This window comes from Astatotilapia calliptera, chromosome 14 (assembly GCF_964374335.1).
Source record: "Astatotilapia calliptera chromosome 14, fAstCal68.1, whole genome shotgun sequence".
NCBI lineage: Eukaryota > Metazoa > Chordata > Actinopteri > Cichliformes > Cichlidae > Astatotilapia > Astatotilapia calliptera.
The window spans coordinates 29,542,295-29,567,376 of NC_137435.1; the positions used below are offsets into that span (position 1 = coordinate 29,542,295).

The 25,082-nt window shown below is 39.5% G+C and overlaps 1 pseudogene across 1 annotated transcript in view; it reads left to right on the plus strand.

The window, feature by feature from the left end:
• Window positions 1–712: 712 nt before the first annotated feature.
• Window positions 713–25,082, plus strand: part of LOC145419932 (polypeptide N-acetylgalactosaminyltransferase 17-like) — a 33,302-nt pseudogene continuing 8,932 nt past the window's right edge. The window contains exons 1-5 of the transcript XR_013901190.1: window positions 713–729; window positions 1,782–1,940; window positions 5,461–5,635; window positions 19,110–19,307; window positions 19,807–19,924. The product of XR_013901190.1 is annotated as a polypeptide N-acetylgalactosaminyltransferase 17-like (transcript). The remainder of the gene's footprint in view (window positions 730–1,781; window positions 1,941–5,460; window positions 5,636–19,109; window positions 19,308–19,806; window positions 19,925–25,082) is intronic.

The window sequence follows — 25,082 nt, forward strand, 5'->3', positions numbered from 1 at the left end:
ACAGAGCTAGCCTTCCTGATCAGTTTTTCCAGCCTGGATGAGTCCTTCTTTGCTGTGCTGCTCCCCCAGCACACCACAGCATAGCACTTTAAGAATCTAAAAGATAACAAAATCTGATAGGTAAAAATAACATTTTGAACCAACTAGGTGGTTCCCAAAAATCTGGCGTGCTGTGAGTCCTTAAAAAAATTGAGGAAACCGGAAAAGTAGCAGGACTAAATAACTCTGTACAGCAGATGAACTGTATCTGGAAATCATGTCCTTAAGATGTAGAAAAATATAAAGAAAAGCAAAGACTTGAAGTACCTGAGAGATGCACTGGCCCTTTAATGGATCCATCTGCTGTTTGCTGAAGCCTCATCAGAAACGGTCTCAGTGGAAGGCTGTCAAGAAGCCATTTTTAGTGAAGAGAAACAGGGAGAAAAGGCTGAGGTATGGTAAATTACACGAGAACTGGACTATATCAGTGGCAACAGGTCTTACAGCATTATGAATTCATATTTGACATTTTTGGTTCAAATAATTGTTGATATGACTCCAACAGAGGGTGTTTACATCCATCTGTAAAACACGATGAAGGCTCTGCCAGTGGTGTTGGGAATCTTGAGAAAGCTGATGGAAATATGAACCAGATATTAAGATTTTCATTAATCATGCAGTCCCAGCTGAAAAGCATCTAGTTGGAAAAGGCATATTTTTATTCATTACGACAATGATCCCAAACACACGGTGAATGCAGTAAACGTATACCTAGATCAGTCATGGATTGGCCTCCCCAGAGCCCAGACCTCAACATTTATTAAAGCAGTGTGTTCCGGAAAGAGAGAGTCCAGGCTATGTTCGATAGTAAAGGTGGCCATACCAAATATTGACTTTCAAGTACATTTTTGCCTTATGTACTGTATTTCCATTTATGTTTGCACGTTTAAGTGAATTGCTCTGCCTATTTCCCATTTTCCCAGCAGAATATAATGAAATGAGGATGCCTCAAGACTTTTGCAATATTGTATCAGAAGGAGAAAAAAGGTGACAAATGTCCCAGTTCTTCGTGGTTAATCTTGTTAATGTTGCCTTCTGTTTTCTAATGGTTTCCTGCCAAAAACCCTAAAAAAGTGTTCTCCAACCTCGTGAATTGAAAACACTGGATTTGTTATAGAATAACTTCTAATTAGCTATTATTTCACAGAGGAAATAAGATAATCGATAAAAGAAAAAAAGACGTGAAAAGGAGACAATAAAAGAAGCCCCTTCCTTTCCCACATGTGCTAAACTTAGAGCCAAAGCCTCACCCTGCCGCTTTCCGCTTCATTAGAGCTGTTTAAACAAAACAAGTTTAAAATAGGGTTTCTATCTGAAACAGCACATGCAGTTAAAAGGCCAATGTGGAAAATAAATCCTTGTGATTATAGTTGAACAGGAAGCAGCACTTGCTCTGCCTTTCAGCCCCATTGAACAAGACGTCAGCAGCTCTATGGAGGTAGTTTAGTCTTTTTTACAAATTCAAAATTAAATATGCGAGCACTCAAAAATTAAGGTTCACTGAGAAATGTCCTCATTTTTTAAAAAGAAAGGCATATTCCTTGTTATTTAATACAACATTCAATTGATCAGAAATGTTAGAAATCATGGTAAATGGGCTCATCAATACAAAATCATGATTGTCTTTTTAATTGTATAACTTTGTAGACTACTTTTCCCAAACCATCACTCTAGTGCTCCACTGGCACCTCGTATTACTTAATGCAAGTAGTTTACAGGTGTTGTGTCGTGTCTTTCTACAGATGTAGAAAGGTCAGCTACTCAAGAGACCTTCCCCAAATCTCCCTCATCTTCATCTTCGTCAACGAGGCTCTGTCGGTGATCCTGCGCTCAGTCCACTCAGCTGTCAATCACACACTTGCTCAAGGAGGTCATCCTGGTGGACGACAACAGCGATGACGGTCAGTATAGATTAAATATTTTCTTCAGCTAATACCAAATAAGAAGAGTGGCTTTTTCGCCCTCTGATTAGAAGATGGTTTATAGTGAGTGAAACACAGAATTTCCATCTAAAATCCACTGAGTCATCAGCAGGATTTCTACTGAAAGCAACAAAATACACATCAAATTGTCATTCAGCATCCCAGAAATAATTATCTTATACAATAAGTGTCATGTAACCTGAATATAATTATATAATTAAGTTTTATATTATTATAAAACTGAAACTAGTGAATAACCTTTGCACTGTCCTCTTCCTGCTGTGACAAAACAAATTTCCCACGTGTGGGACTAATAAAGGTTATCTTATCTTATCTTATCTTATCTTATCTTAAAAAGGTGGCGCGGTCGTTGATGCTCAGGAAGCAGTAGACCCCCGTTGGTGTTGTTTAGAGTGAGTTGGAGCTTAAAACAGCACCGCAGGGAGCTGAGTGAGAACTTTTATGTCATCTCTCTATTTGCATGTGTGCTTCTGTATTTCTTTATTTATCAACTGTGTTGTTGTGGTGATGAATTTGTATGTTTTTTATGTTTGTTTTCAGCTTTTGATAGTGTAGCAGTGACAATAGTTGGCATACATTAGTGGTTATTTAGGATAGGATGAGCTAATAAGCCATCATGTCTTTGTATTTTGCTAGGAAAATGGGAAATAGATGCAGCAGTTTACTGAAACTTGCAAACATAAGATGCCAGATGCATCTCTCAGGTTGTGTGTCAGTTTTGTGTTATTTCTTAAGGACACAACTTTCAAATTCTGTTCGTCTGCTGTAGATGTTTTTATTTAAGCTGCCAGTTCTTTTGTCCTCTACTTGTTTAGTTTCTTGACATATGTCAAGTTTTTGGCTAATAGCTCTTTGGTAATCACCTTGCTGGTGTGTTATCGTTGTCATTTTTTGTGCAGGAAACAAATTGTGTATTTGTGACAAGCTGCTGGTAATGTGCCAGTAACGAATTTGTCCCTTGAGTTAGGTGCCTTTATTATGTGTGAATGATTCATAGGAACAAACAAATAAAGGACTGCACTGAAAATTATGATAAAATGATGTCCAAAGAAAAATTTGAAGGAGCTTCAGAAAGCCTGAAGAACGTGAAATAAATTACAGAATTAAAAGACAGTTCGGTTCCTTGGAAGCAAAATGTAAAGACAAAATGTTCACACATGGCTCTATGCAACTAAATAAGAGCTTTAGGATTGTCTGAAAGTATTTGTTTGGGTTTTTGCTCGTAATTATCTGCTCCACTCTATGTTCACCTGTTCCTTATTACCCGGCTGCTCTAAAGTGATTTCTGCCAATCTTTGTCAGCTCATCTGTGAGCTTGTTTCACTCATGCGCTCTGCAACAGTCCCTCATGTTATTCTCTGCTTCACAGGTTTTTTACTCATTTTCCACCCCTTGGGCTTTGTTCTCCCAATATCAGCTTTATTTAAATAAGCTTTCTTTATGGTGGTTTTGCTGATTTTCTGTATTCATTTGGAAAAGCTTACAAACCTAACACAAATAATTGGGGTATAACCCTCAATCTCATTGGGCCTGTTTGAGTGCACATATGTCAATGAACTTAAAAAGGGCTAGTATGTGCACTTTGCTAAAGAAATGCTTTGATTATATATATATATACAGTGAGTATATTTTCATAGGTACAGTGGGGCAAAAAAGTATTTAGTCAACCACCGATTGTGCAAGTTCCCCCACCTAAAATGATGACAGAGGTCAGTAATTTGCACCAGAGGTACACTTCAACTGTGAGAGACAGAATGTGAAAAAAAAATCCATGAATTCACATGGTTGGATTTGTAAAGAATTTATTCGTAAATCAGGGTGGAAAATAAGTATTTGCTTGGTGTGCAAAAATCAACTGTGGGAGCAATCATCAGAAAATGGAAGACATACAAGACCACTGATAATCTCCCTCGATCTGGGGCTCCACGCAAGATCTCATCCCGTGGGGTCAAAATGATCATGAGAACGGTGAGCAAAGATCCCAGAACCACACGGGGGGACCTGGTGAATGACCTGCAGAGAGCTGGGACCAAAGTAACAAAGGTCACCATCAGTAACACACTACAACGGCAGGGAATCAAATCCCGCAGTGCCAGACGTGTTCCGCTGCTGAAGCCAGTGCATGTCCAGGCCCGTCTGAAGTTTGCCAGAGAGCACATGGATGATACAGCAGAGGATTGGGAGAATGTCATGTGGTCAGATGAAACCAAAGTAGAACTTTTTGGTATAAACTCAACTCGTTGTGTTTGGAGGAAGAAGAATACTGAGTTGCATCCCAAGAACACCATACCTACTGTGAAGCATGGGGGTGGAAACATCATGCTATGGGGCTGTTTTTCTGCCAAGGGGACAGGACGACTGATCCGTGTTAAGGACAGAATGAATGGGGCCATGTATCGTGAGATTTTGAGCCAAAACCTCCTTCCATCAGTGAGAACTTTGAAGATGAAACGAGGCTGGGTCTTCCAACATGACAATGATCCAAAACACACCACCCGGGCAACAAAGGAGTGGCTCCGTAAGAAGCATTTGAAAGTCCTGGAGTGGCCTAGCCAGTCTCCAGACCTCAACCCCATAGAAAATCTGTGGCGGGAGTTGAAAGTCCGTGTTGCTCGGCGACAGCCCCAAAACATCACTGCTCTCGAGAAGATCTGCATGGAGGAATGGGCCAAAATACCAGCTACTGTGTGTGCAAACCTGGTAAAGACCTATAGTAAACGTTTGACCTCTGTTATTGCCAACAAAGGTTATGTTACAAAGTATTGAGTTGTATTTTTGTTATTGACCAAATACTTATTATGTAGTGTGAAGCGCTTTGGGGTCCTTAGGGACTAGAAAAGCGCTATACAAATGCAGGCCATTTACCATTTAGTGCTTAGTGGGTTGCCCTTTGTGTTCTTATCATGTTGTTTCACACAACCAATACTAAGGCTTGATGTGAGGTTTATAAAGGAGTGCAGGCTGCCAGTGAGAGAAGTGAGACAAAAGAGTTGTCATACTGGGAATGGTTGCTTAAGCTCACTCTGCTGTCCTTTCATATTTATCGACATGAATTCCAATTATTGTGATTGCATGAAAATAATTATGCAAGCTAGGCATAATGTGTCAGGCTTTGATTGTTGCTGCCAGAGGGGACTCTGGAACAGCATTTTTCTTTTTTTCCTCCTTTCTTCAGTAAAGAGGGCTGCAATGGATCTGATGTTAGAGAAGCTAAGAAAAAAATACAAGCACTTTCTTTAGCATGTAGGGATTCTTCTTAAACTCGCCAACTTAGCTGCAATGGTGATATATTCTTTTCAGGCTTTATTAGTCCTGACATCAGATCAAATACTGGAAAACTCCAGCTGGCAGACTGTTCAAGGATAGATGTGCAGATTATAAGCTAAACTGCAGATTCAAAGATCAACTAAAGATCAGTCTTTATAAGCATTTCTGACTTGTTTTGTTTGATGTGTTATCTTCATTTTCTGAACTGTAGAGCAACTGAAAGGTCCACTGGAGGAGTATGTGAACAAACGCTATCCCGGCCTGGTGAAGATTGTAAGGAACCAAAAGAGAGAGGGATTGATCAGGGCCAGGATCGAGGGTTGGAAGGTAGCCACTGCTGAGGTGACAGGATTTTTTGATGCCCATGTGGAGTTCACCCCATCATGGTGAGTGGGTCCTATCATCTAGCGGGAAGCACGGTGTTATTAACAGTCAGGAGTGAATTTTTGGTATTTGGAAAAAGGCTTATTTTAGTGTAAATTAAAGTGAAACACAGCATTCAAAAACAAAAATGACATGTACTCAAAATTAAATCTGGAAAAAAACATATCTTTGCCAAATGTATGAACATTGGAATAACTTATAGAGAGATACTCCCATACGGTTTATGACAAAATTTAATCCGAAGTGATTGATGGCCCTAATCATGACCTTTTGACCTCCCCCCTCCCCCCCGGAAGCGAGTAATGACCGTGACGAATTGCATCCGGAGAAGGGGGGGGGGGCGGGAACCCCCCGACATCCGGAGAAGGGGGGGCGAACCCCGGAAGCGCGCCATCTGTCGCTAAGCGTGTCGAATTGCATCCTGAGAAGGGAGGGGGGGTAAACCTCCGGAAGCGCGCCATCTGTTGTTGGGAAAAAAAAAGAAAAAAGTTTTTAGAGGGAGGAGAATAAAAGCAGAGAGGAGGAGTTCACAATTTCTAAGCCTCAGACACACAAGATGGATTTCATTCTGCAGCCCAGCAGCTCTCCTGTGTCCGATGAGATCTGCTCTCCCAAAGAAGAAGGCTTTGAATATGCCATATTCAAATACAGCATATTTACTAAGGAAGGCCTCGATCCGGACCTTATGACACTTCCGGAAATACTCCGGAATTGTCTAGTCATTTTCAGACCTGATGCGTCATGTTCCATATACATGAGGGGAGGGGTTTGGTTCCTGAAGCACAGCGGTGATGCAGCAGCTGATTTTGTGCTGTATAGAGAGACAGAGCGGCAGCTAGTTTTCCGCAAACTCATAGTCTGAATTCTGTTTCAATATTATGACGATTTTCTCTGTATTTCTTAATGGGAATAAAGAGTGACTTCCTGTAGAGATTTCAATAGTATTTTATTTTCCTATAATACAGACGCAGTAAAAAAAACCTTTAAGATGATCTGCCTAGCAACAAATTGCATTTTTAGGCTACACCATAGCTTGTGATGAAAAGAAGAACTTTCTATCCGCTTGTAACCTACAGGCTGCCTACCCCGTATGTGTAAAAATGAATAAATATCCCTTAGTGAATACTTTTCTTTGAATACTACTTTTCCTTTTGAGAATCCCTTTTACAAGGGACTGAAAAAACAAACCATAATTGCCGTGACAGGCGATCTTGTTTCACACACACACACACACACACACACACACACACACACACACACACACACACACACACACACACACACACACCGCGGGTCAAGGAGGAGTGAGATATCAGATATCAGTTTTTTCTCAATGCTTATAACCTATAACGCGCCCCCCAAAACAATATTATTATTATTAAAACATCTATAAGGTAGGTTTTGCGCAGCCTGCTCCTTGTCAGACCAAAGTTTTTTTCTTCATTACTTTTAGCTACTTTTACACTGGGTTTTCTCAATAGACAGAAAATGAAAATGAGGAGTCAACAGCCGATATTATCATTGCTTGTAACCCGGTAAATAATTTCGTACATCTCCCCATAAAATAAGCCTTAGTGGAAAAAAGCTCATATTCGAATACGTTTATTCCCCTCTGTGGGAAAGAGTTTTTTTCTCAGAGTCAACCATGAGGCGAGTTTTGTCAACAGCAATTGTCCATTTGGTAAAACAAATATCCGCCTCTAAGTCGTATTTTACCGTTGCAGAATGTGGAAAACAGACAGCCCTCACAGGAGGCACCCAGGGGCCCACCTCACACACCATAGTTAAAATATTTAAATTTCAACTAAATTTGTAGTAATGATCGGATTTCCTCACTTATCTACACCACACTCCTTGATTTCTTATCGTTTCTTATCGTTCCTCTGTCCCTTAATAGAAACTATCCTCCCTTTCAGTTGTCTTTTGCACTTCCATATCGCAAAGCAGTTACTGTAGGTTATTTTCTGCTTATGCATTAATGTAATTAATTAACTTATTTATCCTTAAGTACGGTAATGACTTGAGTTCTAATGCTTTTTGTCTCTTGAGTTAGCCGTCAATGTGGGATTTTTTTACCCTTTTGTTCAGTTAAAGCTGCCTTTCATTCTTCAACGCAGCTTAAACTCTAATAGGTAAGCTTTCTTGTAATTTCTTAGTTCTGCAGGCTTCTTGAAAGACATCCGAGACTCTTCTTTGGATGCTGGATGCCTTTTGTTTTGTTTTCTGTCAAGATGATCCCACACTGCTTCGATTATCTTGAGGTTCGAACCCTGGAGAGATCAATCCATGACTGATGCGTTGTTTCATCCAGGCATACTTTGACTACAATGGCAGTATGTTTGCGATCATTGTCGTACTGAAAGTTGCTGCCAATCAGACATTACTTGGTATTACATGGTCGATCAAAATCTGGTGGAACTTTTCTACATTCATAATTTGATTAATTTGGATAAGAGCTCCAACAACACTGGCTGAAATCCAGCCTCAAAGCACGGTAGAGTATCCACGCTGTGTTAAAGACGGCTATAGACATTCACTGTTGTATCTCTCTTCGGACCTCTTCCATGCATATTTCAAATTTGGATTCATTACTCCATAAGACATATTACAGCTGATTTCTTTTTCCAGTCAATTTCTTGTGTAATTTGGCACACCTCAGCCTTATTTTTCTCTGTTCTCCTTCCTTAAGAATGGCTTATTAACAGCCACCCTTCCAACTCAGATAACTTTTGATGAAATGTTTACAGCACTTGAGTTACTCGCCACGGCCATCCTAAATGCTAAGAACACTAAACTTTAATTCTAAATTACGTTAACCAGAAAAAACAAGCCAAAGTCGAGATGTTGCTGAGCTGACCTGTGCTATGCTATGCCTTCTAAAGCACGTATAATGTAAACAGAACTGGTCTTTGCACAGAAGCCTGTGGAGCTTCATAATTAACCTCAGTGTGTGAAGAGCACTCTCCATTTAATAATAGCTGTAATAAAATGTTATGGCCGACGGTGTTAAACGCTGCACTTGGGTCTAGCAGGGAAGATTTCAACTTTTCAATACGAATGAAGGCTGAAAACTGATTAGATTAATGTCTGATGATCTTTTCTGTGCTTCTTCAAGTTTGTAACACCAAACATATTAAAGGATGATGTAAGGCTCACAGGAAGAGTTTAATTAGACACACATTTACTATTTTCTTTATACTCTTTCTTTCTTGACATGTTTAATATGATTACTATCAGAGGAGAAAATGACCCTTGTGTAGTTTAAAAAAGTTTTATTTAATCAAACTGTAATGTTGTTGAACTCTGACGGACGTGTCTTTTAATCTTGTCAACAAATCCTTAATCATCTAAATCTGCCATTTATCATCTAGTAAAATGTTCCCTCTGCTTCTGCTGCACATCTCCCCGGACACTCTCCGCTTCACCTGTCCTGTGCAGGTGGTCCAACCCCTGCCTGCCTCCTTAAACTGGGGTGTTTAAATCTCTTTACCTCTGTTGTGAACTTCACACAAAGTTTGTGGTAACAAAATCAAACTGACGAGGATCTCGTTTGAAAAACACACACTCACGAGACAAAATAAAAACAGACTGCTCAAAGCAAAAGCAGAGCCCTCACAGCTGGTAGTACAAAACACAGCGACAACATGCGTATTAGATACCCTCAGTGCCAGAAGCATAAATATGAAAAAATGTGATCACCAAGAGTATCCTAACAACGGCGTTGAGGTGGGTGTTACAGTAAAAAAAAAAAGTAGCCAAATTTTCATCTGAAAATGTTGAATTTTAGTAAAAACAATGCTCTGTAGTTTGATACTGTCGTTACAGACTAAGCAGATGTTTAAAGCCTTCGGACGCTCATTTGAAACGCACTCATTCTCCTTATCAGCTGGAAACATTAAAGCCGTAAAATGACTTTTTCAAACGGATAAAAACTATTGAACAACAGCAATGTTGAGCCTGTTCCAAAATTTGGATGTACATGTGTTGAAGGTGTGGGTCTTGTTGAATTATTAAACATACATTCTTTAATTTTTCGAGCCACAAAAACAACAACTTTTAATTTTCTTCTGCTTGAGTATCGGCCTCGGGTAGCTCTACTTATCATTGCTCAGTCAGTTGTCTGTTTGTGCTACTTTTTTAAGGAGCAGCGTATTATTGGTAAGGGTGACTTTATGTGTTTAGCTACTTAAGTGGAAGTACTGTGGATAGTTTTACCTTACATACATAGATCTACCAATACAGCTTCTGAGGTAACTGTTTACAAAATGTTATAATCTATTCAAAGGTTCTTTGCAATTTTACATTGATAAACATTATCCTTAACACATTTGGACCACATAAAGTACTATGGCCATCACACTGTCATTTAGAATTGTTTAAATAACTCCTGTCTTAAGTCCTTCCATCAAAAAAAAAAAAAAAAAAAAAAAAAACATGGTTCACTTTTACATCACAAAATGTTAGAAATATAAGTCGTTCATAACAAACTGAAAGGTTGGGAGTTTAAAAATCCAAACCGATGGAAGAATCAGAATCAGAATACTTTATTGATCCCTGGGGGAAATTATTTTTTGTTACAGTGCTCCATTATAAACCAACATTAAGACAAGACAGACAATACACTAACTAAGAATAGTACAATATATACATATATATACATACATACATACATACATACATAAGTCACTCATAAATAAATAGCTGGAAAAGAAACATGTGTAGCTGTAGCAGCAAACAGTGTGTTAAGTGGATGCGTTGTACAGGGAGATGGCCACAGGCAGGAAAGATTTCCTGTGTCGTTCAGTGGTGCTTTTCGGTAATCTCAGTCTCTCACTGAACGTGCTCCTGTGACTGACCAGCATGTCATGGAGTGGGTGGGAGGTGTTATCCAACATTGTCTTTATCTTGGACAGCATCCGCCTCTCCGACACCACCTTGAGGGTGTCCAGCTCCATCCCCACAACATTGCTGGCCTTACGGATTAGTTTATCGAGTCTGTTGGCATCTGCGACCCTCAGCCTGCTCCCCCAGCATGCAACAGCATAGAGGATCGCACTGGCCACAACAGACTCATAGAAAACTCATAGAAAATAGGAAGCAGAAGTAGAAGACTATAACGTCTCAGAGCACACGGTGTCTATTATTGTGTAGACATGTATAAATAAGAGCTTAATAAAGATGCTTAATTTCTTAAGAAATAAACAGGTGGAGTGATCTTTATCAAAAGTGGATGTTGCATCTGTGGCTAAACCACTGTACCCAAAAAAACTTTAAAAATCTACTGTGTGTGAGGCTGTGTAAGTAAAGCTTGCCCTTCACACCCGCGTGTAATAAACCATTTGTTGGGGGGTTGTGGATTTGGCACCTCAGCATTGTGAAAGTGGGGAAACATGTTTCTGGCTGTGCATAAGATTTCTGCTTACAAATTAGAATCTCAGTTCTAAATGAAATTCAGATGTTTTTTTAAGTATGGCTAATGTATTATTTGACTTCTAAGACACACACACACACACACACACACACACACACACACACACACACACACACACACACACACACACACACACACACACACACAAGAACAACACAGAGAAGAAGAAGAGGGGGTCGTTTTACTACGCATCATAAAAACGCAATCATTCATAACATGGACAGTGAGAAGTAAAACTCGTCGTCTTACCACATGTTATATTCTGTAAACTTAAAATAATCCGCAGAAATTAGAGTTTAGTGTTTTAATTCATCTATTAAAAAACACGAGTCAACATTACTGAAGTGACGCTTTAACGATGCGTCTTATCATCGTGTTTATGATGATAAAACATGTTCTCTCGTTAGTAGATGTCTGCGCTGTCACTTGTCACGAAAATGTTCAGAGCCAGGGTTCCTCTTTAATTACCATTGATCGTTAATAGGGTCACAAAAGATTTGTCGCATTATCCCCATAAACAAAATGCTTTTATAGAAATCATTGTGATACAAATATTTAGATTCTTGATTCACAATGTGCACGAACTCAAAATCTTTAGAGGTTCATATTTACTGATACTGTCGTGACCTTCCTTCTGTGATTGGATTTTCACTTATTGTCGGCTTTACAGTCACATAAAATTCATTCCAATTTTTTGCCTTTGCTTCAATTAAGGTGTTTCTTTAAATCTACAGCAGCTCCCTTTTCAAAAGGTTTACTGACATAGTAAGGAAGTAGCTAGGGAACTCGGTAAGTATGAGCAACAACAGCTTAGGGACTGTTTCTACAATAAAGAGGAATTCATCATCATCTGCAGTTCATCAAAAAAAAAAAACAATTCAGCAGATGCTCAAAGTATGGATACAATCTGTTTTCAGCTGTAGAGGTACGCTTCACGTACTTATCAACATGCAGTTTAGAGGCTTGCATTAGAGTGCTTTGGTACTTGGACCTCTTTTATTTAGCACGGTTATACCGTTGTGTATTTAGCTATATAAATATGCTCAAGAGTCTATCGTATGTTTGTCATGCAATTAAAAATTCAAAAATATAATTTTTAAATCAGTAACTTTGCAAATTTAGCGCGGACCCTCACCCCTCCCTCCGGCTCCCACGGCCCCGCTGTCACCGTAAGACTCATACTCTTCCCCCCACGTATGCTGCTATTGATCGTTGTCAGTTGTCAGTAAACCTTTTGAAAAGGGAGCTGCTGTAGATTTAAAGAAACACCTTAATTGAAGCAAAGGCAAAAAATTGGAATGAATTTTATGTGACTGTAAAGCCGACAATAAGTGAAAATCCAAAAAACGCCTCCAATCCTAATGATCTCCCCCCCCCCCCCCCTCTCCCTCTCTCTCTGTGTGTGTGTGTGTGTGTGTGTGTGTGTGTGTGTGTGTGTCCTCACAGAAGGAAGGTCACGACAGGAGCTTTTTTCAATCAGTTTTTACAAGAAGTGTAGCTCATACAATGGTATAAATGTATTATTTGCGATACTTTATAAATATGAACCTCTAAAGATTTTGAGTTCGTGCACATTGTGAATCAAGAATCTAAATATTTGTATCACAATGATTTCTATAAAAGCATTTTGTTTATGGGGATAATGCGACAAATCTTTTGTGACCCTATTAACGATCAATGGTAATTAAAGAGGAACCCTGGCTCTGAACATTTTCGTGACAAGTGACAGCGCAGACATCTACTAACGAGAGAACATGTTTTATCATCATAAACACGATGATAAGACGCATCGTTAAAGCGTCACTTCAGTAATGTTGACTCGTGTTTTTTAATAGATGAATTAAAACACTAAACTCTAATTTCTGCGGATTATTTTAAGTTTACAGAATATAACATGTGGTAAGACGACGAGTTTTACTTCTCACTGTCCATGTTATGAATGATTGCGTTTTTATGATGCGTAGTAAAACGACCCCCTCTTCTTCTTCTCTGTGTTGTTCTTGTGTGTGTGTGTGTGTGTGTGTGTGTGTGTGTGTGTGTGTGTGTGTGTGTGTGTGTGCTTAGAAGTCAAATAATACATTAGCCATACTTAAAAAAAACATCTGAATTTCATTTAGAACTGAGATTCTAAGTTGTAAGCAGAAATCTTATGCACAGCCAGAAACATGTTTCCCCACTTTCACAATGCTGAGGTGCCAAATCCACAACCCCCCAACAAATGGTTTATTACACGCGGGTGTGAAGGGCAAGCTTTACTTACACAGCCTCACACACAGTAGATTTTTAAAGTTTTTTTGGGTACAGTGGTTTAGCCACAGATGCAACATCCACTTTTGATAAAGATCACTCCACCTGTTTATTTCTTAAGAAATTAAGCATCTTTATTAAGCTCTTATTTATACATGTCTACACAATAATAGACACCGTGTGCTCTGAGACGTTATAGTCTTCTACTTCTGCTTCCTATTTTCTATGAGTTTTCTATGAGTCTGTTGTGGCCAGTGCGATCCTCTATGCTGTTGCATGCTGGGGGAGCAGGCTGAGGGTCGCAGATGCCAACAGACTCGATAAACTGATCCGTAAGGCCAGCAATGTTGTGGGGATGGAGCTGGACACCCTCAAGGTGGTGTCGGAGAGGCGGATGCTGTCCAAGATAAAGACAATGTTGGATAACACCTCCCACCCACTCCATGACATGCTGGTCAGTCACAGGAGCACGTTCAGTGAGAGACTGAGATTACCGAAAAGCACCACTGAACGACACAGGAAATCTTTCCTGCCTGTGGCCATCTCCCTGTACAACGCATCCACTTAACACACTGTTTGCTGCTACAGCTACACATGTTTCTTTTCCAGCTATTTATTTATGAGTGACTTATGTATGTATGTATGTATGTATGTATATATATGTATATATTGTACTATTCTTAGTTAGTGTATTGTCTGTCTTGTCTTAATGTTGGTTTATAATGGAGCACTGTAACAAAAAATAATTTCCCCCAGGGATCAATAAAGTATTCTGATTCTGATTCTTCCATCGGTTTGGATTTTTAAACTCCCAACCTTTCAGTTTGTTATGAACGACTTATATTTCTAACATTTTGTGATGTAAAAGTGAACCATGTTTTTTTTTTTTTTTTTTTTTTTTTTGATGGAAGGACTTAAGACAGGAGTTATTTAAACAATTCTAAATGACAGTGTGATGGCCATAGTACTTTATGTGGTCCAAATGTGTTAAGGATAATGTTTATCAATGTAAAATTGCAAAGAACCTTTGAATAGATTATAACATTTTGTAAACAGTTACCTCAGAAGCTGTATTGGTAGATCTATGTATGTAAGGTAAAACTATCCACAGTACTTCCACTTAAGTAGCTAAACACATAAAGTCACCCTTACCAATAATACGCTGCTCCTTAAAAAAGTAGCACAAACAGACAACTGACTGAGCAATGATAAGTAGAGCTACCCGAGGCCGATACTCAAGCAGAAGAAAATTAAAAGTTGTTGTTTTTGTGGCTCGAAAAATTAAAGAATGTATGTTTAATAATTCAACAAGACCCACACCTTCAACACATGTACATCCAAATTTTGGAACAGGCTCAACATTGCTGTTGTTCAATAGTTTTTATCCGTTTGAAAAAGTCATTTTACGGCTTTAATGTTTCCAGCTGATAAGGAGAATGAGTGCGTTTCAAATGAGCGTCCGAAGGCTTTAAACATCTGCTTAGTCTGTAACGACAGTATCAAACTACAGAGCATTGTTTTTACTAAAATTCAACATTTTCAGATGAAAATTTGGCTACTTTTTTTTTTTACTGTAACACCCACCTCAACGCCGTTGTTAGGATACTCTTGGTGATCACATTTTTTCATATTTATGCTTCTGGCACTGAGGGTATCTAATACGCATGTTGTCGCTGTGTTTTGTACTACCAGCTGTGAGGGCTCTGCTTTTGCTTTGAGCAGTCTGTTTTTATTTTGTCTCGTGAGTGTGTGTTTTTCAAACGAGATCCTCGTCAGTTTGATTTTGTTACCACAAACTTTGTGTGAAGTTCACAACAGAGGTAAAGAGATTTAAACACCCCAGTTTAAGGAGGCAGGCAGGGGTTGGACCACCTGCACAGGACAGGTGAAGCGGAGAGTGTCCGGGGAGATGTGCAGCAGAAGCAGAGGGAACATTTTACTAGATGATAAATGGCAGATTTAGATGATTAAGGATTTGTTGACAAGATTAAAAGACACGTCCGTCAGAGTTCAACAACATTACAGTTTGATTAAATAAAACTTTTTTAAACTACACAAGGGTCATTTTCTCCTCTGATAGTAATCATATTAAACATGTCAAGAAAGAAAGAGTATAAAGAAAATAGTAAATGTGTGTCTAATTAAACTCTTCCTGTGAGCCTTACATCATCCTTTAATATGTTTGGTGTTACAAACTTGAAGAAGCACAGAAAAGATCATCAGACATTAATCTAATCAGTTTTCAGCCTTCATTCGTATTGAAAAGTTGAAATCTTCCCTGCTAGACCCAAGTGCAGCGTTTAACACCGTCGGCCATAACATTTTATTACAGCTATTATTAAATGGAGAGTGCTCTTCACACACTGAGGTTAATTATGAAGCTCCACAGGCTTCTGTGCAAAGACCAGTTCTGTTTACATTATACGTGCTTTAGAAGGCATAGCATAGCACAGGTCAGCTCAGCAACATCTCGACTTTGGCTTGTTTTTTCTGGTTAACGTAATTTAGAATTAAAGTTTAGTGTTCTTAGCATTTAGGATGGCCGTGGCGAGTAACTCAAGTGCTGTAAACATTTCATCAAAAGTTATCTGAGTTGGAAGGGTGGCTGTTAATAAGCCATTCTTAAGGAAGGAGAACAGAGAAAAATAAGGCTGAGGTGTGCCAAATTACACAAGAAATTGACTGGAAAAAGAAATCAGCTGTAATATGTCTTATGGAGTAATGAATCCAAATTTGAAATATGCATGGAAGAGGTCCGAAGAGAGATACAACAGTGAATGTCTATAGCCGTCTTTAACACAGCGTGGATACTCTACCGTGCTTTGAGGCTGGATTTCAGCCAGTGTTGTTGGAGCTCTTATCCAAATTAATCAAATTATGAATGTAGAAAAGTTCCACCAGATTTTGATCGACCATGTAATACCAAGTAATGTCTGATTGGCAGCAACTTTCAGTACGACAATGATCGCAAACATACTGCCATTGTAGTCAAAGTATGCCTGGATGAAACAACGCATCAGTCATGGATTGATCTCTCCAGGGTTCGAACCTCAAGATAATCGAAGCAGTGTGGGATCATCTTGACAGAAAACAAAACAAAAGGCATCCAGCATCCAAAGAAGAGTCTCGGATGTCTTTCAAGAAGCCTGCAGAACTAAGAAATTACAAGAAAGCTTACCTATTAGAGTTTAAGCTGCGTTGAAGAATGAAAGGCAGCTTTAACTGAACAAAAGGGTAAAAAAATCCCACATTGACGGCTAACTCAAGAGACAAAAAGCATTAGAACTCAAGTCATTACCGTACTTAAGGATAAATAAGTTAATTAATTACATTAATGCATAAGCAGAAAATAACCTACAGTAACTGCTTTGCGATATGGAAGTGCAAAAGACAACTGAAAGGGAGGATAGTTTCTATTAAGGGACAGAGGAACGATAAGAAACGATAAGAAATCAAGGAGTGTGGTGTAGATAAGTGAGGAAATCCGATCATTACTACAAATTTAGTTGAAATTTAAATATTTTAACTATGGTGTGTGAGGTGGGCCCCTGGGTGCCTCCTGTGAGGGCTGTCTGTTTTCCACATTCTGCAACGGTAAAATACGACTTAGAGGCGGATATTTGTTTTACCAAATGGACAATTGCTGTTGACAAAACTCGCCTCATGGTTGACTCTGAGAAAAAAACTCTTTCCCACAGAGGGGAATAAACTTATTCGAATATGAGCTTTTTTCCACTAAGGCTTATTTTATGGGGAGATGTACGAAATTATTTACCGGGTTACAAGCAATGATAATATCGGCTGTTGACTCCTCATTTTCATTTTCTGTCTATTGAGAAAACCCAGTGTAAAAGTAGCTAAAAGTAATGAAGAAAAAAACTTTGGTCTGACAAGGAGCAGGCTGCGCAAAACCTACCTTATAGATGTTTTAATAATAATAATATTGTTTTGGGGGGCGCGTTATAGGTTATAAGCATTGAGAAAAAACTGATATCTGATATCTCACTCCTCCTTGACCCGCGGTGTGTGTGTGTGTGTGTGTGTGTGTGTGTGTGTGTGTGTGTGTGTGTGTGTGTGTGTGTGTGTGTGTGAAACAAGATCGCCTGTCACGGCAATTATGGTTTGTTTTTTCAGTCCCTTGTAAAAGGGATTCTCAAAAGGAAAAGTAGTATTCAAAGAAAAGTATTCACTAAGGGATATTTATTCATTTTTACACATACGGGGTAGGCAGCCTGTAGGTTACAAGCGGATAGAAAGTTCTTCTTTTCATCACAAGCTATGGTGTAGCCTAAAAATGCAATTTGTTGCTAGGCAGATCATCTTAAAGGTTTTTTTTACTGCGTCTGTATTATAGGAAAATAAAATACTATTGAAATCTCTACAGGAAGTCACTCTTTATTCCCATTAAGAAATACAGAGAAAATCGTCATAATATTGAAACAGAATTCAGACTATGAGTTTGCGGAAAACTAGCTGCCGCTCTGTCTCTCTATACAGCACAAAATCAGCTGCTGCATCACCGCTGTGCTTCAGGAACCAAACCCCTCCCCTCATGTATATGGAACATGACGCATCAGGTCTGAAAATGACTAGACAATTCCGGAGTATTTCCGGAAGTGTCATAAGGTCCGGATCGAGGCCTTCCTTAGTAAATATGCTGTATTTGAATATGGCATATTCAAAGCCTTCTTCTTTGGGAGAGCAGATCTCATCGGACACAGGAGAGCTGCTGGGCTGCAGAATGAAATCCATCTTGTGTGTCTGAGGCTTAGAAATTGTGAACTCCTCCTCTCTGCTTTTATTCTCCTCCCTCTAAAAACTTTTTTCTTTTTTTTTCCCAACAACAGATGGCGCGCTTCCGGAGGTTTACCCCCCCTCCCTTCTCAGGATGCAATTCGACACGCTTAGCGACAGATGGCGCGCTTCCGGGGTTCGCCCCCCCTTCTCCGGATGTCGGGGGGTTCCCGCCCCCCCCTTCTCCGGATGCAATTCGTCACGGTCATTACTCGCTTCCGGGGGGGAGGGGCGAGGTCAAAAGGTCATGATTAGGGCCATCAATCACTTCGGATTAAATTTTGTCATAAACCGTATGGGAGTATCTCTCTACTTATTCATGATAACAACAATGACAATAATAGAGCTTTGGGTATCAGTGTTAAAAGAGTGCTACAAAGTGCAAAGAAACCATGGAAAGAGAAGACAAAGGATAGCTGAAGCTGCATAAAAGGAAGAGCCAAGCTATTTCACGCCTGAGAAGTTTTAAAATGAGACACTTGAGGCTGTGGGATCAGGTTGAACGGATTTTATTTAAAAAAAAACATCACAAGCACACATAAAACACACACCAAAACAGGACCCCTCTTGGAGAACTTGTCGTAAAAGTAAATTTTTAGTAACCATAAAAAATGAAGGTTTTGTACTAATTCAAAAAAGCTGAGCGCTTGGTGGTGAACTGAATCAAAGGCTAAATACTGTCAAGAAATTAGCATGCAATGAGGGACCTTATTAACCCCGCTAAGACAACTGCCACATCCTGTTGATGTCTTTTTGTGGATCTCATTTTCGAGCTCAGTGCATAACTTAAGGTATACCGTGCAGTTCTCTCACTGCCCCCTGCAGAGCTCAACTCGGCTGAATCAAACAGAATTAGTGATAAAACTGGGACGACACAAGGAACTTTCTATTTGACTGAAGTGGATGAAAAAAGTGGTGCTCTTAAAAGATGTTATAAACTTTGTTTCTGCACAAAGTAAAGTCAACTAAATGTGTGAGTGTGTGTGTGTTTGCACTTTTTTCAGGTCAGAACCAGTTCTAGCTAGAATAAAAGAAAACCACAAGAGGATTATCTTGCCGTCAATCGACAACATCAAGCACGATACCTTTGAGGTGGAGCGCTATGAGAACTCTGGCCATGGCTACAACTGGGAACTGTGGTGCATGTACATTAATCCACCCAAAGAGTGGTGGGAGGAGGGAGACATGTCTGCACCAATAAGGTATGCCAGCTTCTCCCATTTAAACGTGAACACAGATCTCACACTTCTGAGATGTATTTTTTTCCACTTCTTTAAGATTTTCAATAAAACTGCCACCAAGTTCTTTTTTTAGTTTTGGGGAAGATTAGGGGAAAACAAGAAAAAAAGCTCCTGATGGGAAACCAGACTTCATTAAAGCAATAAAAAAATTACAGCCTAAATTAGAGAGTGGTGAAAATAGGATTTTAATTATCTGATTATCACCCATATATTTGTGTTAAATTGGATTTCCTTCCATTCTTTAATTAAAAATAAGAATAAATTGCATGAGTATGCACAAAAATGTTTAGATTTACCCTCCACATAATAGGCTGAAATATAAAGTGTGAAACTTTGCATAGTGGAGATTTGGGTTGTAGAAAAGTACTCCAAAATAAACATCAGATAAAGCCACAAAAAAACACATTCTGGTGTTTGCAAACGCTCAGTGTCACATGATAGTGTGTTTTCCTGGCTGCAGGACGCCTGCCATGATTGGATGCTCCTTTGTGGCCAATCGGGACTACTTTGGAGAACTCGGTCTACTCGACTCAGGCATGGACGTCTACGGAGGGGAGAACATCGAACTAGGCATCAGGGTTTGTGTGTCACCCAGTTTCCTCTTGTTCCTGCTCCCTCTTTACCCCTGTAGGTTTTAAGTGGAGCAGTGGCCACCGTAGCGTGGCACCACTGATGAGGCCCCATTAAGAGTCCTGGAGGACCAGTCCTGTGTGAGCAGCTCACAGCAGGGCAATGGAGATAAATAGGTCACGTAGAGCAGAGCAGGAAGGTTGGAGTTTGTTTCTGTACATTTTGAGAGATTGGAGAGTCTTTTGTTTTTCTGCAAGGTTATTAGATTTTTCCTGAAAAAATAACGTCAAACATTTTCACAACCCGAGTGTGTTGGCTTTTATCCAGCAAGCTAAACAATCAAATATTTTTAGAAAGACAAAAACGGTTGCCTTGTCTTTGAGTTGACTTGGTCATAACTTGAATCTGAAATGGAAAGTTCTTATATCTTGTCATCAAAAATATCAAGATTCCCCCCAAAATTAAGTCTAGATAAGTAAACGTGTACAGATGCAATAAAACAGCTAAAATTCAGCTTCAACGCACCTATAAATATATTACAACTGCTGGAGATGAAGTATTAGCAAAGACATGAATCTAGCCCACAATGTCACATCTCAAGAACCACATTTCTTTCTGTTCCTCTTTTACTACAAAGCAGTGGGACACATATCCAGAGTTGCCCTGCGACAACAACATTTCTACATTTCACTACAACCCTTACAAGAGGATTGTTTGGATGTGTCCAGGGAGAAGGCCCTCATTCAGAGAAACTCTTTCATAACAAGCACTTGAATCAATGACTGTTTGGGTTTTAACAGGATTCTTGGGATAATGAATGTTAAGCGGTAGATATCAGCACCTCTATGGGGCAATTTTGCATGGTTGTTGTCCAACATCTTTTACATGAAATCATAGTACTGCTTATTTATCTTAGAGTGTGGCAGAGAGCAGTAAAATGTTTTTTTTTGGCATACCCTCTGTTGGTTAGCACCCGTGTCCTTGGGTAACAGAAACACATAGGTTATCTTTAAAACCTATGTGCCCATTTTCTGTTTGTAGTGCTCCTTATCTGTGGATGGAACATGTTTCATATTGTTCCCAGTGTGAAGAAAGACTGACGGACCTACTTTTTATCCAGTAGGAATGTTTGTCAGGAGTGAAATAGGTTGCATCTGTGCAATTGTTTGGCGACCTGTCAGTTTGAAGTTTCTGTTACGCTCACATCACTTTGACGTGGGTTCAGATAGCTTGGATATCCATGTCTTCATTATGTTCACAGCAGAAGGCTCGTGGGTTGGACACACTCAGCAGATACTTTATTAGATACACCTTGTCAGTATTAGGTTGGACACTCTTTTGCCTTCAGAGCTGTTTTAATTCTTCATGGCATAGATTCAACAAAGTACTGGAAACATTCCTCAAAGATTGATCGTGGCATGATGGCCTCATGCAGTTGATGCAGATTTGTCAGCTGTGCATTCACGATGGGAATCTCCCATTGCGTCATATACCAAAGGTGATCTATCTGATTGAGATCCCCTGACTGTGGAGACTTTCCTGTTAGCTCACAAGAGTAGCACCTGATATGGTCCTCTGCTGCTCTAGCCCAAATTCTTCAAGGTTCACGGTTCAAAGTAATGCAAAAGTGGTTTTTAAGAAGAAGTTATCTGTTTTACTGTTGCCTTCTTGTCAGCTCAAAGCAGTCTCTGGTCGGGTCTGGTATCAACAAGATATTTTCACCCAGAGAACTGTCTCTCATGCCCTGTCTCCGCAGTCTGATGTGTGATGTGTGCAGGGTCCGGGCTGTGAGGACTATGGCAGTGATGACTTTTCCCAGGAGAAGCTGGGACCCTGTTTACTAGAAGGTTTTAAAATTTCTGTACTTTTAGGTGACAGGAGACATGTGGCCTGGTCAAAACACAGAGAGCTGCACTCTAAAAGATCTTTAAACATAGTAAACATACCTTGTGTGCCACAGACTGCTCCCAAACACGAGGGGACAAGTAATACCTCTAAAACACTTAAGTTGGCTTTATTAAACATTAGATCTCTAGCTGGGAAAACATTTTTAATTAATGATTTAATCACTGAGCACAGCCTTGATTTTATGTTTTTAACTGAAACTTGGTTGGACCAAAGTAACAGTGGAGCTGTTCTCATCGAGACGACCCCTCCTAACTACAGTTTTATCAGTGAGGTCAGGGCGAGCAGGAGAGGAGGAGGGGTCGCTGTCTTATTTAATGAATCATTTCAATGTAAGCAGCTATCTCCTGGAAGTTTTCAGTCTTTTGAATATGTGGCTTTACAGCTGAAGGCCCCATCCAAAGTTGTGTTTCTTAATGTTTACAGGCCTCCCAAATACTGCACAGACTTTTTTAATGACCTCAGTGAACTGCTGTCTGTGATCTGTGTTGATTTTGACTGTGTAATTATTGTTGGGGATTTTAACATTCATGTGGACAACCCTCAGGACAAAGGGACTAAAGACCTGAGTAACACTCTGGGCAACTTTGGGCTGACTCAGCATGTAACAGAGGCCACACATAATAGAGGACACACTCTCGACCTACTGATCTCCAAAGGCCTGAGCATTTCAAAGGTTACTGTGTCTGATGTGGGCCTGTCTGATCATTACTGTGTTTTCTTTGAAAGTAAAATCTCAGCCCACACAAATATATCAACAACAGTGATCACAAAAAGGTGTATAACTGAACACAGTAGTGCAATTTTTAACCAGGTCTTCCCATTAACACCTGACCTGTCCAGAGGGTCAGTCAATGAGCTCGTCAATAGCTTCAATGCTAACATGTTAAATGTAATGGACACTATTGCTCCCATTAAGGCGAAGGTTATCTCTGGAAGGAAAAAGTCTCCATGGAGAAACTCCACACTGGTGAAAAATGAAAAAAGAGAGTGTAGGAAAGCTGAGCGCAGATGGAGAAAAACAAACCTCCAGGTTCATTATGACATTTATAAAGAGAAACTTCACAATTATAATTTACAACTGAGGAGTGCAAGGAGGTCCTACTTCTCTGACATCATCACTAAAAACAGCCATAATGCTCGGGTCTTATTTTCTACAGTTGACAGGCTAACAAACCCCCCTGTGTCAGTGGCAGCTGAACTTCATTCAACCATGGCCTGCAATGACTTTGCCAAATTCTTCACTGAAAAAATCCAAAAAATTAGACAAGCAATTGGTACATCAACAGCAGATCCAGGATATGTACTGTGTCCAGCAAAAAACTGTTTAAACACCATGAAACAGTTTCAACCTATTAACAGCAAAGACCTGGAGGACATCTTAGGTCAACTGAACTCCTCCTCCTGCTGTTTAGATGTCCTGCCAACAAGTTTTTTCAAAAAGGTCTCAAAGACTTTAGAGTCAGACCTGTTACAGATCGTCAACTTTTCTTTATTATCAGGTGTGTTTCCAGAATCACTAAAAACTGCTGTAATCAAACCTATACTGAAAAAGGACAATCTTGACAAGACACAAATGAACAACTACAGGCCGATCTCAAATCTCCCGTTTTTAAGTAAGATCATTGAAAAAGCAGTTTCTCAACAGCTCAGTTACTTCTTAAAACAGAATAACCGCTACGATGCCTTCCAGTCAGGTTTTAGACAGAATCACAGCACTGAAACCGCTCTGACCAAAGTGTTTAATGACATATGTCTGAATACAGACAGTGGAAAAATGTCAGTCCTAGTTTTACTGGATCTCAGTGCAGCATTTGATACAGTTGACCACAACATATTACTCAAACGACTGGAGAACTGGACAGGTCTTTCAGGAACTGTACTAAACTGGTTCAAAACATACTTAGAAAACAGGAAATACTTTGTATCAATAGGTAACTTCACATCTGAGCAGACAAGTATCACATGTGGAGTTCCCCAAGGTTCCATCTTGGGACCCCTTCTGTTTAACATCTACATGCTCCCACTGGCACAGATTATAAACAACAACAAAATAAACTATCACAGCTATGCAGATGACACACAAATATATATCACAATGTCACCAGGAGACCGAGGCCCTGTACAGGCTCTTGGTAAATGCATTGAGGAAATTAATGACTGGTTGTGCCACAATTTTCTCCAACTAAACAAAAACAAAACTGAGGTAATAGTCTTTGGCGCCAAAGAAAAACGATTACAGGTCACCAGAGAACTTCAATCTATACATCTAAAAACCACAAACCAGGCGAGAAATTTGGGTGTAGTGATGGATGCAGACCTAAACTTAGAAAAACACATTAAGACAATAACAAAGTCAGCTTACTATCACCTCAAGAATATATCAAGGATAAAAGATCTGATGTCTCAACAAGACCTGGAAAAACTAGTCCATGCATTCATCTTTAGTAGGCTTGATTACTGTAACAGCATCTTTACAGGTCTACCTAAAAAATCAGTCAGACAACTACAGCTCATTCAGAACTCTGCTGCTCGAGTCCTCACTAAGACCAAAAAAGTGGACCACATCAGTCCAGCTCTGAGGTCTTTACACTGGCTGCCTGTCCGTCAGAGGATAGACTTTAAAGTTCTGATGCTGGCCTATAAAGCTCTGAATGGTTTAGGACCAAAATACATCAGTGACCTCCTGACCCAGTATGAACCTTCCAGATCCCTCAGGTCATCTGGATCCGGTCTTTTATCAGTTCCCAGAGTCAGAACCAGACACGGAGAAGCTGCATTCAGCTTTTATGCTCCTTATATCTGGAACAAACTCCCAGAAAGCCTCAGATCAGCTGAAACACTCAGTTTATTTAAATCCAGGTTGAAGACTCACCTGTTCTCAGCTGCATTTGAATAAAGCACCAAATCCACACTTTAAGCTTAAATTTCAAAACTTACATTTAACTACTGATTTTATCTACTGTTCTGATTTTATCTGTTTTGATTTTATATACTGTTGTTTGTTTGTTTGTTTGTTAATTAGTTAGTTAGTTAGTTTGCTTGTTTTAATCAATTTTAAATCATGCTTTTTATTTGTTCTTGTTTCTAATGTCTCTGTAAAGCACTTTGAATCACCTTGTTGTTGAATTGTGCTATACAAATAAACTTGCCTTGCCTTGCCTTGCCTCATTGGATATTTCCTCTTTTTTGGACCATCCCTTGGGATAACCCTAGAGATGGTAATACAGAAATATCCTAGTAGATCAGGAGTTTCCAAAA